Genomic DNA, 14,821 nt, shown 5'->3' on the forward strand with positions numbered 1-14,821 from the left:
TATTTCTTAATGACACTAACACCCTTCTACAAAAATTGCACAACATGCGGGACCTACCAACTAATTTAGTCCTATGTACCATTGACGTTGTATCACTATATACCAGCATCCCACATCAACAGGGGTTGCAGAGTGTCAAATATTTTCTTGAAAATAACAGTGATTATACCAGTCCTCACATTCCATTTTTCTTGAACCTCTTAGAAAAAACATTGACCAGGAACTTTTTCATGTTTGATAACCAGTTTTTTCTTCAATTACGTGGATGTGCAATGGGGTCACACGTGGCCCCCTCCTTTGCTAACATCTACATGTTTAATGTGGAGAACTATTTATTTTTTGACAAGCCTTTTTTTCAACATGTCAAATTTTTCATTAGGTACATAGAAGACATATTTGTCTTATGGTCAGGATCACAGGAGGAATTTGTGTTAGGCATGACACAGATCAATTCTATGCATGACTTTATTAAATTCACTTTTGAATGCAGTTCTATCTCTGTGCATTTTCTGGATGTACTAATTGAGAGGAAAGGAGACAGATTTGAAACCAGAGTCTACCATAAACCTACTGATTGCAACACTCTGTTACATGCCCATAGCCACCATCCAGTCTCTCTGAAGAAGGGATTACCATTTTCCCAGTTTCTACGCATCAGAAGAATCACCACAGATAAGAATGTAGCTGAATTTGAAATTGATCAGCTGATACAAAAATGTATCAACAGGGGATACACTGCAAAAGAATTGGAAGGTTCAAAAACTAAAGTGATGAATATGACTCAAGAACAGATCTGTACTCAGAAAAATTAAAAAAATGATAATAAAAAAATTGTTTTTTTCTAATACTCATAACACTATGAGTCGCCACATCAATACCACTACTAAAGATCTATGGCCGATTATTAACACGGATACCAACATCAAATCTTTGAATGATTCATCTGCCATGATGTGCAATAGGAGGGCTAAGAACCTTAAGGACTGTTTGGTGCACAATGACGTTTCTCAATCACTTCCTTCCCAGGATACCAACTTTTTAACTAAAATACCAGGCTGTTATAAATGTACAGGATGTACTACCTGCAGTTTTATGGATCCCGGGAATTACATCACACATCCTCATTCTGGCAAACGGTTCCCCATCAGACATATTTTGACTTGCACAAGTAAATACGTGGTATATATGATCAAATGTCCATGTAGTCTGGTGTATATTGGGAAAACAACCAGTCTATTCAAAGAAAGAATGGTTCAACATCATACAGCCATACGATAAGCTTTGTCGGGAAAAGAAATGGACCTGCCGGTCGCTCGTCATTTCAAGCAGAAAAGACATTCTTTAGCAACCTTATCCTATAAAATCATTGACTTTGTGCCTATGGATAAGAGAGGAGGAGACCGTGAGAAACGGTTGTTACAATTAGAAACTCAATGGATTCATAGATTGAATATGGTTACTCCTTTTGGACTAAACGAGACTCTATCTTTTTCTTGTTTTTTGTGAGCTCCATATTATCTTCTAGATTCGTGCCTTCATGTGACCGTTCAGTCCTATTTCATAATGTGCACGTATGAATGCAATTATATATTTTTTTAACAGTTAGATTATTCCAGGACACGTACAGGGACGGATACAAAAACATAATATCCTCTTGTCTATCACTGTGTAGCCCTGGGGGAGATGTTGTATTTTGTTACAACCATACCACACTGGTCTTGCCCGATCTCAGCTGAACTTGGAAGCCAAGCAGTGTTGGGCCTGACTAGTACTTGAATGGGAGACCTTCAGGGAAGATCCGGTGTTGAAAGCACTACTTAGAAGTCTCCTATATACCCAGGTAGCACACAGGAGAGTGATATGATATGTCACAGATGTTCCTTTTGAATTCTGGCTTATCTCCTGGTTAGGCCATTTCCTTGTTTGGACATTTGTGCACATCTGGAGTTAAGAATATTCAACTTTTTTAATTTTTTGGAGCTTTTTAATAACATATTTTGTGTACAATATTTTTTTGTAAAACAAAAAAAATGTTCTAATTGATTTTTTCTAATGATTTTTTTATCATGTTTTTCCAAAACTGTTGAGTCATCTGTATGTTTTCTTGGTGGTCCAAGTTATCTTTGCATTTATGCACATGTTCATGTTTTGTCATATTTGTGATTACCTGAGCATCTTTTTGGGTTTAGCTCTGCTTGGTCTTCCTGTGTTCCATGTGCTTTTTTTCTCATAGCCTCACGGTTGTCATATTTGTATACCATGGATTAGTCTTCACCACAGACTATATTGCTTTAAGTCTTCTTTTGTGATTCTTTTGCTACATTTCTTTATTAGGATGTATTCTACAGTCACTCATTTCCTTACGTTTCTGTGGCACACATATATATTTTTGTCGTTTTATCTCATATACCTATTCTGATGCACATGTTTTGGTAGATGTATTCACCAATATATTCTGTTTAGGATTCTTTCGATGCTACACTTGCCGTTTATATATAACGGTATGGTTACATACTTAGTTTCTTTTATCTATGTCTTCTTCATTTTTTATTATTTTTTGTATATGTATTATTATTCTAATTTGTTTTCTACTTGGAATAATAGTTTTACATTTTCACTTTATTCACATTCACTATTAAGGAACACAGTAGTGTGGAGTTTTTATGTTCCTTCTTTTTATAGGAGCAATTTGTATTTTGTTACTTTGTTTCTTCAATTTTTTGATGTGTGGGCATTGACCCACACCTTGCAAATTTCATTATATATGGTGACACGATGTTGACATTTCATCATGTTTAGCACTGCATGTCAGTGCCTCACTATCTATTCACACATATCCACAATGTACATTAGTCATTTTTCCTCCTATCCACTGGGGGCATCAAACTGCTTTATCCTGTGTGATGCCTGAGTGTCTGATGCACAGTGATGATGTCAGACTCTGGCCCCCGGCAGCATGGAGCATTACACTGCACCAATCACCTTGGACATTCCACTATAAAGGTATGTGTATTTGTTTTTCTCATTGTGTTCTTGATAAAAGTCATGTGAGACTGAAACATTGAACAAGGCAGACACAGTTGTCAAGTTTGATTCTTTCATTTCATCAGACCAGTGAGTGCCGCCTTTCCCTTTCTACATATATATATATATATATATATATATATATATATATATATATATATATATATCTTCTAACTCAACGCTATGGAAAAAAGAAAGATGAAGGTAGAAACATAAAGTGTTTGTTCAGTAATATAGCAACTACAGTACTGTGTCAATCACTGTTGAGTGATTTTTATCATAGGTAGTGTTTATCAGTTATTTTTATTGGTACTAAACAAACTACCAGCAGCTATTACATCAAATAGCTGACTAAACAACAGTGACATGCAGTAAGGTCAATGGCTGGGGAGGCACACATGGAGATGGCTCTGAGTGCTTGGAGCCAGTCTTACCCCCTACTCACTGTAAGTCTCTCCTCACTACACTAAGTTTCAGTGTGCATTGATTCTCATACATGCTTCACTGTGTCTTATCTTGCTGTTGCTGACTGAGCTCCAATCTCTAAACATTGCAGTACACCTACTGGTTACATGACACATCCAAGGTGTCCATCATTGTGCAAGGCATGCCCCTCCAAACTCAGAGGCATGCCTCTATTGGCTCTCTTTCTGTGCAGCTAACTGCCCATGGTGTGGCCTCACCCCCAGTTCCGCAAGCAGTGTCTGACTATACAGAAGCAAAGCTGAACTGTTGCTGCCTCATCTCTTGTCTCCCTGCAGTCCCAGGGAGTGCCACAAAGCTGGTGAGTGTTAACTATAAAAATTATTACAATAAACAAAGATGATGTTTTTAAGTTTTACATATGTTTGTATTATTCTAATCATTTTTATATAAAATCTCAGGAGCATGACAGGGGAGGCTCTGCCATAACTGCACACTCCTGCTTCACTTTTATCTGATACTATGGGGTAAATTTATTAAGATTCAAATTTGATCTAGTATGTTTTTTTTTAAACTCGATTTGCATTGCTGAAACTAGAGTGATTTTAGGCTTCTGAAACTCTCAATTTTATTAAAAAGTAAGTCTAGCTGAGACGGATTTGGCCAATGCTGGAGCAGATCGAGATTTCTCACCAGAGTTGCAAATTTTTAATTAAATTTACTGACCCAACTTTGCAGTATTTTCTCTCTGCCAAACTCGCCAGAACAAGCAGCCTGCACATATCAGTGAGATATGTGAAGGCTGCTTGTATGTTGTACCTGTAAAAAGAAGTACATTTTTAAAAAACCTATACTCACCTCTGCTGGTCTCCATAGCATCCCCGGTAAGTCCCAATCACAGCAGACTGTAACCGTCTATGTGTTGTCACATAGATGGCTACCCAGCTTCTGATGGGACACCCCATGTGTAATATGTCAGAAGCAAGCCAATCAGCAGCCACTAATTTTAGAGCTGCCATTGATTGTTTGGCGGGTCTGGCTTCTGACAGTTTACACGTGGGGTATTCCATCAGAATCCGGGTAGCCGTCTATGTGACAACACATAAACGGCTACAGTCAGCTGTGCTCGGGACTTATCGGGGATTCTACGGAGACTAGCAGAGGTGAGTATAAGTCCTTTGTTCAAAGCTACTCCCATTGGAATTCTACTGGAGAAGAGAACAGACCACCTAGCAGCAGATAAGTATGTGTGAGTGTGGTAGGTGTATGTTTTTACAGTGGGAATATGGGTGCTGGTTGCCAGCTCGCACTTGTAGTTCCACAAGTGCCAAAGGGCAGGAATGCTGGCACCAGTAGTCACATGGTAAAAACAATAGTTTCTTACTATTCACATTACTATTACACCCAGTGCTGGCTCCTCAAATACGGGGTAACTCAACTAATTTTTTCCCTGTATTTTTAGGAACCAGGATTGGACAAGCAGCCCAGGGCTGGTTATGCTTTTTTGGGGGGACCCTATGTCATTTTTTTTTAAATACTAACCCTTTAGATAGTGTTACCATGAAGAAACATACACAAATCATACTGATCTGTGTATGTTTCTGCCAAATTCTGAGATCAGGAGGTGGTCTATTTGAAACTTCAATTTAGCGACAAGTTTGCTACAATTACACCTGAGATTGTAATCTTGTTTATTAGTAAATTCCCAAGTTGTATCACTTTCATGAACAGTACTTTTGAGTTTGGCCAATGGTGAGTTTATTCAAGTTTACAATCTCACATGAGTTTTTCAGTGAAAAGAGAGAAATTTCCCCCAAGTTTGTCTTTAGCAAATTTGTGACTTGAAAAAAAATTAGTAAACTCCCCCAAGATTGCAAAACGAATCTTTGTAAATTTACCCCTTGCTCTTTAGATTTTGATATAGACAGAAAAGATGATTTTCAACATATTTTGTGATTAAAAAAAATGTGAAATTAAGTTAAACGTAAATGGTCTAACTCTTTCTCAGCATTATACAGAACAGCTGATTCCTAGAGATTTTAGGATTACATTTCAACTTACATGGGGAAGACATAGGGCCTGATTCAGAGCCGAACGCAATTAGCGCTCGCTCGTCCAGAAAATAGGGGTGGCTATTCAAATGAACCGTTCGCTCTTTGCGGTCTGTTCACGCCTCTAGGTCTGAATGAGCGAACAAAACTTGCGGTTGTTTTTTGGGAAACTACGCCCCCTGGCCGCTCGCATCCTACGTTATGTCCGCTATTTATTAGATTAATCGAGTACATCGACCAGCGTATGAACTGCTCGCTATTCTTGTGGTTGGTTTTTGCTACCACAATTTTGCGAGCAGTTCTGGCTATAAAATAACCCAGTGACGTTGTCAATGACGCTGCTGTTTTAATTATGTACACCCATAAAACGCCCGTTTTGACCTTTAAGCACGCCTGCGTTCGGATCTCCACTCCCCGTTTTCAAGCACCTTCCCCTGTTACCACCCACATACGCCTCTTTCTGTCACTCAAATTATCAGGCATTCGCTATTTTGTGAGCACATGAATTTCAACCGCACTGACAGGTTTGCGCATGCGTATAACGATCCGTACGCATGCACAGTTGGGCAAACATTGCTCGGAGCGTACGAACGGCCGCTTATGAGCGGCTCTGAATCAGGCCCATAATCTTTATTTTTGTATAAAATGGTGCAATATCCTTGTTAAATGCTCTCAGGGTTTAACCTGGTAAAGAAATTCTCACCAATTATTGTACAATATGTGATCCTGGGCACAATATAATTGGGTATTATAATAACAATTTAATTTGCAATTGAACTGGAAAGGTGATTTAGTAACTGTTAAAAGAGAAAGTGACTGTCCCACTCGATTACTGCGATCCGCTGACGAAGGACTATTAACAGTACCTAGAATCTCACGGAATTCATCTGGGGGTCGAGCTTTCTGTTTTGTGGCTCCAACCTTTTGGAACTCACTTCCCCACACAGTTCGAGAGGCCTCCACTCTAGAATCCTTCAAAAATAGACTCAAGACTCACCTATTCACCCAAGCATTTCACTAATGTCCCTTGTTTAAGCTTATTTTGTATTTTGTACTGTAAATGTAAAGCACTTTGAGTCCTTTAGGAGAAAAGCACTATATAAATAAAATAATAATAATTATTATTATTATTATTATTATTATTATTATTATTATTATTATTTGTGGGTAAAATGCTTTATCGTATTAGTAAATTAAAATAAATTATAATAAAATAATAAAATGAAAGCAAAATTAATTAAATGTAGGTAAACATTCACAGAATACTGATTATACTTTAATTAATAAAGAATAAAATATTGCAGGGATTCTACATCCTTGATATGTGTATGCCTAAAACTTAACACAGCATTAATACATAACTTATATTGGGTTAAAAGTAAACATTCACTTTTTAGGAACTTTGGACAAGGTAAGGTGAAATTGGTTCAAGTCCAAGGTTAAAATCATTTATACTGTAGCAAGAGTTCTTGTCATAGGTCAATTCCTATATAGTGGTAAGGTTTGCTATTATGCCAGAAGCAAATTTTCATTATTACTTTCTCATTTTAAAGTCTTTTTTGTTTTTCTTTGATCAGGCAATGTGAGTGTTGAAAAGGTCCTTGGAAGATGGGAGGTGAGTGTGAGAAACTGTAAAGACAGTGGGGCCAATGGAGTTCTGGATCCCTCTATTTTGCTCTTGTTGCCGACTGAGATCACATCAGCAGATGGGTCACTTCTGGGTAGTGTGGATGGGTACAGTGGATCTCTTTCAGTGCATTTCACTCATCATAGTGTAGCTTTGTCAGCAACTTGCACATCTCTCTATATGGTGGATTATTTTAAATGTTCTGCAATATGCTCTGATTCTTCTGGCGTTGGAAGGGAGGAGGGATTGGTATAGTTCATGAGGCTTTTCCTGAAGTGGAGGCATTCACTGGTCTCTTTGTTGTCATGGAGACCCTTTCTTTGTAAAAATTCAGTAGATTTTGTTATAAACTGAAATTATGACATTGGGCCAAATGTAATAGGGTCAGAGTTTAGAAACATTTGAGAGTTTATCAGTAAACATTCACATTGGTCAGGTTTAAACTTGAAAATAAAAAAAAACATCTGAATGAGAGTTTAAATCGTGAGAGTTTTTTTAGTCTAAAAACATTTGAGTTTGCATATTCTCTGCCTCTATTAAATTGGCCAAGTTTAAAAAGTGTCAGAGTTTACCACCATCTGACATTTCAGCAACCCTATAGTTGCTCAGAATGTCCATCAGTATATGATTGCCAGTGCCAGTGGAACTGCATCTTCCAATGCAGTCCCTGACATCATCATGCCCCCAACATGACTGTAGCCATTATCCACCCAAGTCACTGCCTAGGTATGCCTATCAGATATTTTTGCTGCATTGGTTCAAAAATGAATAACAAATTAATTTGAATGCAAGAAGATAATGTAAATCCCCAATATAAATACAAGTAATGAGCCTAATTAAGTATATGTGTTATTTATATATAGATTTGGTGAGGAACGAATACACCTGTCAGAAAAGCTTGGTAACTAGGGATTCATATTATTATTATCCTTTATTTATATGGCGCCACAAAGGTTCCACAGCGCCTTACACAGTACATAAATGAGCACACAAGAAAAACAGTTAATAGTAATACAAAACAATGCAGGACAAGGACAAGGTTATAAACTCAGCTGCAAAACACAAGCAGCAGGACATGAGCAACCAGGTGTTAGGTGCCATTGTGGGGAGTTAGGAGTAAATTATACTATAAGTAGGGGGAGGAGAAGCACGTGAGGATGAGCAGCTTTGATAGACAATGTTGTAGTCAAGCATACCGTAGAAAATGTTCAAAAACAAATAACATTAAAACCTAAGTGTGGAAATCTGAAATATGATCTTCTAATTTAGGTCAATTGATTTGTTTGCGATTATCATTTAATTATCTGGATTGAGACCTATTTTAATTGTCTTTTTTAACATATTAACTCTTGTTTGTTGAAATTAATTTACATTTTCATAAATTTAAAAAAATGTAATGTAATTATTTTTGATTAATATGATCAATTATGTTGCTCTGTATCATTTTACATATTGTTTTCTTAGCATCTTTTTACTTTTCAGCACTTGACAAGGCAAAAAGGCAAACACAGATGCAATGCAACAGCACTGAATTGATCAAAAATGGCAGTTCCCTTTTCTCCACCTGTGCTGAATTAGATGTTATCTCTAGGTCAACAGCTGCTGAATAAATTTTTTAATACTAACAAGCAGTGTGAGATTTGCATGTAACCTATTGTCATTTGTGTTTCATATAAATATCACATGCATTTACTCCTGAAACTATTTATTTTAAATATTCATTAAAGTCCAACACTAGGATATTGCAATGTCAAATGAGCAAGTGTTAGTTAAAAGGGCAAATACCGAAAAATGATGTAAAAGTTTTGAAAATGTTATATTTTAACATGTCCACATGTAGTCTAGAACTTTTGCTAATATTATTTTTCAATTTTCTACAGCTATAGTTCACAATAAATAACAGAGTAGCATATTCATCAAAATTTTATTGTGCAGAAAAATGTTTATGTTCTTTGAAGAAGTGAAGATTTAATGTAAGATGAAATACAAGTGAAGGTGATAGCAACTAAAATTGAAAAGCAACATTAAAAATAAAGTGTAAAGAGCCCTTGTATTTAATCCAGTAGTGTTCAAGCGGTTGATCTGTTTGCATTTGAATTGTGTTTGTTCTGTCTTGTTAAGTGCACATGGATACAGAGATATTTTTTTTTCGTTAACATAGTATAAATAAAGCCAAAGCTAAGCATTTTAGAGGTGAGCTACAAGACATGTTCAGCAAGAAAGTTGAGATATTAACCACTGGCAATGTTTTTAAAATATAATATGTCAGCCAGGAGAATTCAGAATAAAAGCTGTGATGTTCATATATTCATAGAAAAGTTGATTGGAAAAGATATGTTTGTTTACAGGGGCTGGAGGGATGGTGCAACAATACGCAGTGATGATAATGATGACAATGATGACAACAGTCAGCAGCACCAGCTACCCTACATCTTATTGACCCCTCCAGCTAAATTATTTAAATTATATAGGGTGGGATGCACTATTGCAGTTTTTGCAGTCAAACCTCTGAAAATGATGTGGACTGAGAGATATCTGCTTATTGCATATGCACCAATGGCTGGAATGTGATACATTCCATGGTTTGAATGCGGTGGGTAATGTCATCCTTAGATGGAAGCCTATGGGCCTCTATTCACAAAGTGATGTGAGAGGGATCCAATTAGATATCTCCCAACACCCCCTGTGGTATTTTCATCATTCAACGCATGCATCATAAACCCAGAGGTCCTTCTATTGCAAAGGACAGCTCATTTCAGGAGAACTGTCCTTTGTTATTGTTTTCATATATACCATTGTTATTTACACCGGCAGGCATGCAATGATTGGCAAGATGCATCGTATGCAAAATGTGATGTGTCATGTGTCCTGCCCATTATCTTTATCATCTGAAATCATTACTGCCTACTTGCAATGCCTAATTGACCATTTTATTTGGACTACTGTAGGAAAGCATACTTGTATTTAACTTTCAAAATGGAAAACAATAAATGTTTGTGTCTAATTTGTATCTTGCATTCATACTTTTACTGTATATAATTACATTTTATATTGATAATTTATCTTAAGCATTTTTAAATACCAGACAAGACAATATATGCACTTGTGTGTATGGCACTTCACAAAAATGTATATTGTGTGCTAATTGGAAAATATGTCTTTAGAATTAACTACTAACATTAATATGGGATCCCTATGCTATTATGTATAAATATACATAAATTGTATGCCTATTCCTAAATATTTTTTGAGTAGAACACATGTTGGCATGCATTAGGCTCAACATATGCATGCATATGCAATCTTTAATTTGCACATTTTCCTTACATACGTTTTAAGCACCTGTGGACCCATCTCTAATTGTATCTCATAATGTACATTTTAATGACTGTTTTAACTACTTTCTAAAAACTTGTTAATGTATAGAAGAAACAATATTTATGTTGCATTTTAATATATATAGAGCAGATAAGTGTAAACAAACAAACACAAACCTTTTAACTAATATATGTAAATTAAAAACTAAAAATCATATAAATATTAGCATATGTACCCTTCTTTTCTTCAGGGATTTAGATAACAAATAGTGTACAAATGGAACAAGCAGGGTAATGTTTAGCACTAATATGTAAAATTAATTCACATTGTGTTGTAAATATACACTGAGCTATGATATTAAAACTTAGATGCTAACAATAATTGTATTGTAAATGGAAATACAAAGGTTAGCTATGTTTAATGTAAGAAAGCGATAATTAACATTACGTAAGTCTATCTCTGCACTGCCATTCAGCTGGAGACCTCTGAGATGCTAGTCCGATGACTAAGTAAATGGAAATTACATTTGTTCAATGTTAGCATATATTAGTAAGGATACCAAAAGGAAATATGGCTAAAATAATGATTTAAGTTAGGGTATACAGTACAGTAGATCTTCTGGACAAAATTTTAAATGATGGAAACATGGACTTTGAAACTATAGGTAAGGGTTTGTGGAAAGTGAATCAGCATAAGTCTAGAGAATATTAAATTATCAGATGTCAAATTCTGAAAACGGTACTTGAATAAACATTTTTAGAGGTTTTTAAATTAATTAAAGGACTGTTAAGATGGACTTGGTGAAGGTAGCACATAATCAAATAAAGGGTTATCTAGATGAGACGTTGACTTGGATAGGTGGGACTGTAGATAATGTGAGGATTGTCAAGGCAGATAAATAAATCTTAAAATGATTGGTATGATTTCAATATGGCTCAAATAAAGAAATGATAATTGGACATTCCTGTTAATTATATTAATTTATATAAATTGAATGAAACACTGACAAAATAGACTTACAGATCAAATATTTAACTGGAGGACATGTATGTAATTGATAAAGTACTTGTTATATACAATATGAAATAAAATAATGTACTGGTGAGATGGGCAATGAATCAAGTAAAGGATTGATGAATTTATATGCAATTGAAAGAAAAATCTTATGTTAGTGTGTTGTTAGTGTGTTTGAGTATGTAATAATAGAACAATGAAATGAGGAGTTTTATATGAAATTACAGGCCAACCCCACTGAAAGTTTTAAAAAAGGATTGAAAGATATGTTAGATATTGCCGCAGCTGAGAATGTGATTTCAAAAGAAGTATATCAATTTCTGTACACCCAATACCTGGTAATACCTATATTTTACAATCTCCTAAATTCATAATTGTTTGATCAACCCTCTGGGGAGACCATTCATTTTGGGGATAGGTTGCATGACTAATAATTTGTCATCATACAGTATGTAGATAGTTTTTTGCAAAAGTATGTAAGATCTTTGAAATCCTTTATAAAAGACACAACACATTTTCTAAATTTGGTTGAGAGTATAGAATGGAAACCCACATATTATGTTATGATGTGTGATATAGAATCATTGTTTTCAAATATAAAACATACATTAGGTTTGCAATCAATGGAATATTATTTATCACATGATAACATTGTCACAGATGTTACTAGGAAGTTTATTCTATTATCCATTGAATTTATATTATGTCACAATTATTTTTTAAATTCACAATTTTATTTACAAACACAAGGGACCGGAATGGGGACTAAGTTCTCCCCGAGCTTTGCTAACCTCTTCATGGGTAGATTTGAGGAGGAATACATTTGGGGAGGTTTAAGGCAAGCCTAGTCCTCTACGGGTGGTTTATAGAATATTTAATTTTTATTTGGCATGGTAGCACAGATTCTATACACAATTTTTGGTAGTATTGATCACAATCATTATGGGATTAGGTTCACTAGTATAGTACACCAAACAGAAGTGACATTCTTGGATATTGCAGTCTCAGCAGTTTGCAATAAATTAAATATGGACACATACATCAAAAAAGTGTATTAAAATAGATACCCGAATTATGCAAGTGGCCACCATAAAAGGTGGAAAGATAATGTCCCCAAAGGACAATTCTTTAGGATAAGACAAAACTGTTCATGATTTAAGACTTTTCAGAAACAAGTTAAAATTCTAAATGATTCATTAAGAGAACAGGGCTACCCAAAAGATATATTAGATCAAGCATTAGAGGAGGTGAGCAAGATGAATAGGGATAATCTTCTAAAAAAGACTAGACAGTGTACTAATGAGGAGGAATCTGTGAATAGAAAAGATAGGACAATGTTATTGTTATTTTTGACCCAGTTCAATTAAAAAGAAAACAAGATTTTTATAATGATTAAGAAAAATGTCCATCTTCTTAGATTAGATGATGTCTTTGTAAAAACAGGAATATTAGATGAGAAATTGTTTTTTTAGAAAATCATACAATCTGAAATCAAAGTTAGCTCCGAGTTTTTTTAGAAAAAGTAAAAATAAAAAAGAAAGGAATGATCGATACATGGATCCTACAAAGACCAGTTGGATGTCATCAATGTGGGAAAACAGGATATTTTTCATATATGAATAGGAAAACCACTGCATTTTATTAATTTCTATCTAAAGAAAAATTTAGGATAAAAAGTTTTATGAATTGTAAATCTGATTTTGTACCATATGTTATAAATTGTGAGTACATGCTCCATTATGTGGGTTGCAATATTAGACCTTTGAATGTATGCTTTATGGAGCATAAAATAAATATATTAATGTATTCTAGAACAAATTTTCTCTATAAACATATTACTGAGTGTCAAAAAGGATGTATAAATGAGATCAAAATAATAGCGAACAAATAAAAAATACAGAAAGAGTCAGGGATAGATTTAAGCTATTGTGCAAACGTGAGGCATTTTGGATTTGTAGTCTAAAAACCCTGAACACAGGGGGTCATAGTGAAATGATTGAGCTAAATAATGTGTACGAATTGATATTACATTAGTAAATGTATTATAGCTTTGTTATATTTTGTTGGAATAGCCATTTATTGGCAACAGATGAGGTCATTATCATTTATCACATCATAAATATGGGTATATATTGTGAATCGATGGTTTTATATTGTCTTAATACTATTTTGTATTTAATATACTAAATCTGACTGATTATTAATAAGTAGAACCATACTTGTGGTTATATGGATATATGGATATATATATATATATATATATATACACAAAGTGTTTTGTATTATATGCTTTGATAGTAAGTTTGGGGTCAGAACAATGGATGGCCACTGGAACGCAAACAATCTTGGGGATAAAACGCAAATACCGGATGTCCAAGTGATAAAATAATTGTAAATCTGGGAATGGAACAAAAGCAAGGGACTTCAGAACAAGTCTTGTATGCAGTAATGTTATGCAGGTGCTTCAGGTGTTAGGACTTCCTACGCCAATTAGGAGGGTTTAAAAAGAGGCTGAGCATGATGGGTGCTACATCATCTGAGGTAGCTCCTGACCACTCAGGATTCAGAGATGGTGAAACACGTGACACTGAGACTTATTCCTCAATTTTAGCTCTTTCTAGAGTGTATGTATTGTGGAAAGTACAGCAGCAGGGAGGTGAGAAGAGGGCTTAAAGACAGCTAATTGAATGAGTGTGTATGAAATTAAGTGTGGATGAGTACTACTAAATGCACATTGGGACTGCATGAGTAACCTTATTAACCCTGATTACAAAACTGAAGCGCTTGGGAAAGACCTGGATTAAATACAAATAATGCATTGCTAGTAGAATTATGTATGAAACCAAATGTGGATACACACTACTAAATACAAATTTGGACTGCACTAACAAAATTGGAAGGCTTTGAGAAGTTGTTGCATCTAATATAAAGATTGCACTACTAATATATTAATAACTCTGTTTGGAGAAATTACATTACTAACAGTGGTGAGATATATTTAGAATTGAATTTTTTGTTCAATAAGTGGATAATCAGTGGATGCTTTATTGTATATGTTTTATTGTTTTTATTATCTGGCCATTTGATTTGTATTAATACATTGATGAATTGTTTAATTATATTGATGGTGTGATATATGATCTAGTTGCAATGCTTCATAAATTTATATGTATTTATTTTTATTGAGGTCTAGCAATTACCTTTAATTATTGATTCAGCAGTTTGGTTGGATGTGTTGCCAATAGATTAGGTGCCAAGTTAGTTGTTTTAATATTTTGAGAACAATGAACTAACTAGATGGATATCTGATTCAAATACAGTACTTGAGGAAGTGGGTACAATAATGTTAAATTACTTGAATTAT

The 14,821-nt window shown here is 34.8% G+C and overlaps 1 pseudogene; it reads left to right on the top strand.

The window, feature by feature from the left end:
* The first annotated feature begins 1,694 nt into the window (after positions 1–1,694).
* On the top strand, positions 1,695–1,813 carry LOC148454346 (5S ribosomal RNA; annotated as a pseudogene).
* Positions 1,814–14,821: the final 13,008 nt, after the last annotated feature.

The sequence above is a fragment of the Taudactylus pleione genome, unplaced genomic scaffold (genome assembly GCF_031769625.1).
Source record: "Taudactylus pleione unplaced genomic scaffold, aTauple2 ptg000998l, whole genome shotgun sequence".
Classification (NCBI taxonomy): domain Eukaryota; kingdom Metazoa; phylum Chordata; class Amphibia; order Anura; family Myobatrachidae; genus Taudactylus; species Taudactylus pleione.